The sequence below is a fragment of the Sparus aurata genome, chromosome 19 (genome assembly GCF_900880675.1).
Source record: "Sparus aurata chromosome 19, fSpaAur1.1, whole genome shotgun sequence".
Lineage (NCBI taxonomy): Eukaryota > Metazoa > Chordata > Actinopteri > Spariformes > Sparidae > Sparus > Sparus aurata.
The window spans coordinates 23,499,596-23,505,709 of NC_044205.1; positions in this window are offsets into that span (position 1 = coordinate 23,499,596).

Here is a 6,114-nt window from a genome sequence, read left to right on the forward strand (position 1 = left end):
TTGAGTAAAACTAAAGCTGTTGTATCTCATTTTACTTTAGTAAAGCACAAGTGAGGTATACATAAATGTATATACTGCATACAATGGGTAAAGAAATAGAAGTAGAGGTAGAATTAGCAGAAAAATACTCAGGTATAAGCATCTAAATATTGGACTTAAGTAAATGTACTTAGTTGCACTGACAGTTCCAATTAATTACAACCTTGATCTTATTTTTGAGGTTCTGCTCATTATTTATTTTTGGTTTTAAGATGACATTATACTTGCTCAATAATTGCTCAGTTCTGGGAACATGGACATTTCTAAGACTTTGTCAGATGGTGCAAAAAACTGACCATTATAATCAGAAGAATTCCATCTTTATTGAATCATTACACACATACAGCAGCACTAAGGACAAAACAAGATATAATAGGAAAGTGAGGGTGTTTTAGTTGCCTCACCCTGACAATATCTTTTGCAATCATCCTTTCTTTATCGTAACCTGCAGCTGCCACATGCAGGTGTTAGCCAGAATTTTCTAAACTGTCCTTGAATGTGATCTGTGGTTTTGCAGAATCGTCCCGTATCAACATTCTTATCTGGCAATAACACTTAAGCTGGAAACAAAACCAAAAGTGAGCACACTGGGAATGTTGGTAATTATCCCCCATTGTACATGATTGTGTGCATGCACAGTTTGCCCATCGCTTTCGCTGCGTCCTTTTACAAAAGTTTGGATAACCTAGACGCTTGTTTGAAACACGTCTAAGTGTCTGATTGATCGTCCCTCCTGCCTCATTAGACTAGCTTACACGAACAAGCTGTCACGCCGGAGCAGAGAAGGTGAACCCAACAGCACTCAAAGAACAGGCAAACACAAAGGAAGCGCAACAGCAGGATCAAGGAAACTCAACAAAGACTGAACTTCAATACAATCTAAACTAACAAGGGGACGAGGTGCAGGTGGAGTGAGGAGGAGACACACAGGTGAGGGCAATGAGAGGAAAAGGGCTGGGTTAATGAAGGAGATACAGCAACTTACACCACAAAACATCATAAACACAACGCTGCCATACTGCACTATCGCCTCATAAAGGCGACATGGCGAACATGTGAGCAAATCCTTGTTTATTTGCAAATCAGAGACATACGGAGCAACATTTGCTTTCATTTTACACTTTGTTTTTGTCCAACATAAACTCTGTAGTTTCCATATGGCAACCAACTGAATATCTCTCCCTTCCCTTTCTCTTTCCAAGTAGAAAAGGAGAACCCTCGGGGCTCTTCAGGTAACATCAACCCGATCAACAAAATGCGTCCTATCACGTTCAGATTACATGAGTATGTACTGACTGTCATAGCAGCAGGCAGAGAGGGGACGGTGGTGGAGCTGAGTCGAGAAGGCTGCCAAGCCAGTGACCGCAGTTCCTGACTGCGTTTCAACAGCGTGAGTGTGAAACCACTGGATATTTTAAGGAAGGCGTCGGGGTTGATTTCCAGCTGAGTTTGTGGCCGTGTTTATCATTTTACAACACCGGGGTTGCACAACCAGTCCCTTTGTGCTAAATCACAGAAACAACAAAAAGAAAACAAACTATTTTAAGGAGTGGAGCGTGGAGGATGAATTGAGGAGTCATTTAGGAGTGAAGCTGCTGTCTATTCTGGTGGTGCAGTATTGGATACTTCTGTATCTTTTGCCAGATGGTGGCAGGATGAACAGACTGTGGCTGGGTGGCTGACTTTAAATATGACCAACAAAACAAACTGTTTTGAAGAGTGGAGCGTGGAGGGAGGAGGCTTCTGTATCTCTTGTCAGATGGCAGCAGGATGGGTTGTCTTTAAATATCCTTCGGGCTTTTGTGCAGACACTTATATTACTGATGTTCTGCAGCTGGTACCAGAGAGGTTCTGGGAGGTTTTTTTCACCCGCTGTAGAGCCTTCGTGTCCTGGGCCGTGCACAACCTAACCAGTTTATGATGTCTCTCTCTCTCTGGTCTTTAAGCAGATCTTGTGACATCTCCTGATGTGAATGCAGCGACCGAAAGCAGGCATTTTAAGCCAAAACATGATCTTTTGTCCATTCTGGGCTACTGTAGAAACACGCCAGACTCCCTGGAAGATAACTCGTTCCCTCTGTAGATATAAAAGTTCAATGTCAGGTAACAAAAGCACAACACATCATAGTTTCTGCTGATTATACACTAATAAAAACATAATTATAAATATAATATTCTCCCCTGAAATCCTGCAGACTGGTCCTTTAAAAATGTTGATTAGAGCAGCTTTAAGCGTGGACGTCTTTTGACCTCTAAACCTCTAAATCCTCATCGGGCGAACTCCCGGCCGGACAGCTGATAAATAACACAACATGTGGGGGAGGAGAAAAAAACAAAAAAAACATGCCTTTGCAACTTCTTCTGCTGTCAGCCAAGCATGCGGCCTCTCCCCTAAGGTGACCGGGCTTTCATGTGTTAGCCGAGGCTGTGTCGGAGTGAAACCAAACACCAACGGATGACCTACCAGCTTCTGGGTAGACATTAGGGCAGAGGCAGAGTTCAGCGAACGTGAACGCCACCAATTCCAACAGACACCAACATCTGGCTTGGCTTAGGCGCCCTACACACTCACACTAACACACACACGGTCTGTTTTCAGGGAAGACTTCAGTCGTTTATAGAAGCATGAGAATCCTTTTGGCCTTTCTGTCAGAGTGCTTTGGTAAGCCTCTCTCAAGCCAGCCACCCTGATTTTACCATCTGTTGCAGCGCTCATAAATCACAGCCGAGTTTGAGAGAAGAGTATCTTCTTCGTCCTAAACTTTACGACATGTTTGCTACACTTCTCCTTTTCTGCGACCGGTGTGTTTGGACAGCGCTGCTCTTCCTTTTTCGTCTGTTGTGTAATCACATGTAGGATTAGAGTGTTGGGACTTTACGAGGCACCGTGATGTGCTCCACATGGCCCGGCCCGCTGCGAGCGCCGAGCAGATCTTCCAGGTGACGCCGGTGATGAACTGCTCACGTGGGAGCGTCGAGGAAAGGAAACCTCGCTGGGTGAATCTCTGAGAAATGTCTGACCTGGTCATTCAGTCATTAATCTTCTCATTCCCTGAGTTAATTTTCAATCCGCGAAGCCAGGGATGAAAATATTTACACTCGGTGGAAGTTTCCAGTCACGATGATAACCGCAGCAGAGTCTGCGGAGGCAGCGTGTCAAGGTTGATTGAAATTAATTTGGTCTCCCGACAGCAGGATCCAAAATGTGATGTCAAGAGTACACATAGGTAACTCCTTGATGATAATTAATGGAGGATGAGCTGACAAGTCATTTCGTCTCAGTGTGGCTCTGCAGCAAGAATAGTGGATTGCAAAACTCCCCATGTGGGCTGTTGGGGAGGATATCTCACAAAATCACCACATGTGTGCATCCTGTGTGTCTGATGCTTGTTGGGTCCATGTGTGTTACGTCTTCAATGTGTTTTTGCACAACACAAATGAAACCAAAACAACACATCCTGTCACCCTGAAATAACAGTGTCGTTGATGGCAAGTGATCTTTAATGGAAAGACTGGCTGAACTTAGTGTTTATGTATTTATGTATTTTCTTGATTCCCAAAAAGATGAAACCTCTGAATTTTTTTGACAACCCCAAAGCTTTCCTCTGGAGCCACCATCATGCCAAAACTTCAACTTATTTGCAAGAAAAATTGGGATATTAATAGGTAGATGATGAACCCCTTTCAATTTAGATACTCCATGTGTGTCCTGTCGCAGCGATCTTAGGTAAAACTGGCAAATTTGCACTAGAAGATAGTGAAAAATAACAAGAAACCGAGGCAAATACTGAGAAATCTGTTGAGAAAATTCATTGTCCCCAGAGGAAGAAACCTAATACTTCTAGAAAGTCCTCTGTCCTGTCCTGTCGCACCAGCTTTACGCCAACATTTGTATTTGTATGCAGCAAATTTCCACATCTGTCAGTTGGATCGTCATCCCCTGAAGATGAACCATTTCCATTTTGAACACCACACACTTCGGTTCAAAGTGTCAACCCCATTACGACTTTATAATTCAGCCGCACTGTGAACCACAGCCTCCAAAATGACCTTAACATTGAATCCATTCATGAAGGACGGTTTTATTAGGCTGCATTAGTTTCAGCTATCTTGTTATCAAACAAGCAGATGGCTATTAGATTTACTGGACGGTTCATACTTCCAAGGGGTAAAAACCTCTCTCAGGACAAACCGCACGATATCTTCAATTCACATATTCAATATCTTTGATTCACATATCCAGATTTTGTAAGAACTATCTGGGACTCATCTCATTAATTTTCTTACCAAGCAAAGAAAAGAAGAACATGAGGTAGAGTTTGAAGGCTGAGCAGTGAGACAGATTTTCCTCTTCATCCTCGACTCTCCGGGGTTCCAGATTCATCAGTGACGGCGTTTAACTAACTCGGAGCTCGTCTCAAACTGCTGCGTGGAAACAGTTAACTAACTGAGTGATTACATGTCATGTTTGTAATGTAAGAACCATTCATTTCCTCTGAGCGGCTCCGTTCAGAGCCAGCTGATAGTGTGCTGCCCAGATGTTTTATTTAAAGCGCTGCTACACGCTGTAAATATCTCACCTTCCTATCCGGACCTTTTCTTTTTGTCACCTAAATAAACAGATACAGTAACTCTCAGGTGTCTGGATGTGGAGCCAGTCTCTGTTATACCCATTTCCCATTTTCTCGACTGTACTGTGTGTTTGTGCACACGAGAGGGAAGACGAGGCGAAGCATCTGGGAACCTTTCACATACTTGTTTCATCCTTTCTTCTCCTCTGGTTTGGACATAAAAGGAGGCAGTAATCAGAGATGATTGAGGGGGATATGTAAAAATAACAGCTCGTTCAGACAATAACGGAAAACAATATCTATTTGCCAAAAATGTTCCGGCCACATTTGCAGTCCATGTCTATTCTGAGGCCCGCTGCGCCCTCACGACTGAAGTGTGGGGCAGCAGTGCCACCTAGAGAGACGTCAGCAACCTACCAGTGATGTTTCCTCACCGGACTGATGAGAGAAGCTTTTTGTCTTACAACTGTGATTATTATATTCCTATAAATGTTATATTTAAGACATTTTGTGTTCAGATCTGCTCTTAATTTATGGTACATTATAAGATGTATTTTTTTTTTATTCTTCTAAATGAGTTTTCTTTTGTTTGCAGGGCTCCAATGGGTCCTTGAAATCCGTGAAATGTTACGAATTTGGGTGGAAAAATGTCAAGAAATTATTTGGAAATAGACAAATGTGTCATTGAAAGTGCTTGAGGACATTTTATTTACATATTTTTCTATATCGTTGTGTTCTGTAATAGCCCCCAACTTCTCCGTGTCCGTGCTGGGTCCTTACATTTTTTATGGAATTGGGCCTCAAAAATCCTTGAAAAGTCCTTGATTATGTAACTGTTGCCTTGAAATAACAGCTTTAAAAACATTTTTATGTCACAGTCAATGGTCTCTGATCTCCAGCACTTGTTTCTGCGACATGTAACTTTGTTCAGCAGGTAGGATCACAGTGTTTGACCCTTTAGGGCACCAACTATCACAGCCTTTGGTGTAACTGGAATATGTTTTATAGAGAAAATGCTTTCTGGCTCTCTGCGATTTGCGGAATTTCCTGAAAGCAACCTGTAACTGTAGCTGCGAGTTGGCTCAGCTAGCTGACGCCGGGGATAGGTGGTGTTAACGCCGCTATCACAGCAGCTCTTCAGGTCCGGGGCCAGAATGGGCAGCAGGACAGGAGGGGCAAGCAGCCAACGCAACTGGGATGGAGGAAGCTAAGAAAAAAAAAACGGGCAGAGATCTAACGAGGGGAAACAGTAGTTTAGTTTTAAACCTTTTTCTTATGATGTGATCGCATGTAGTTCTGCATCTTTGGTTAATTCCTGAAGCCTTCGTGTAGGCATAACGACAAACTGTCGCTCTCTGCCGATGTGCCGCTTTGTGTCGAGCATCATTTTATCATTTTAGAGGCACTGAAACAATCTGACACGTTACATAAGCATGAACAATGCTGCACAGACATCACTGATCATCACCCTCCTTACCTTGTAGTGCCACTCGTCACGTCCCAG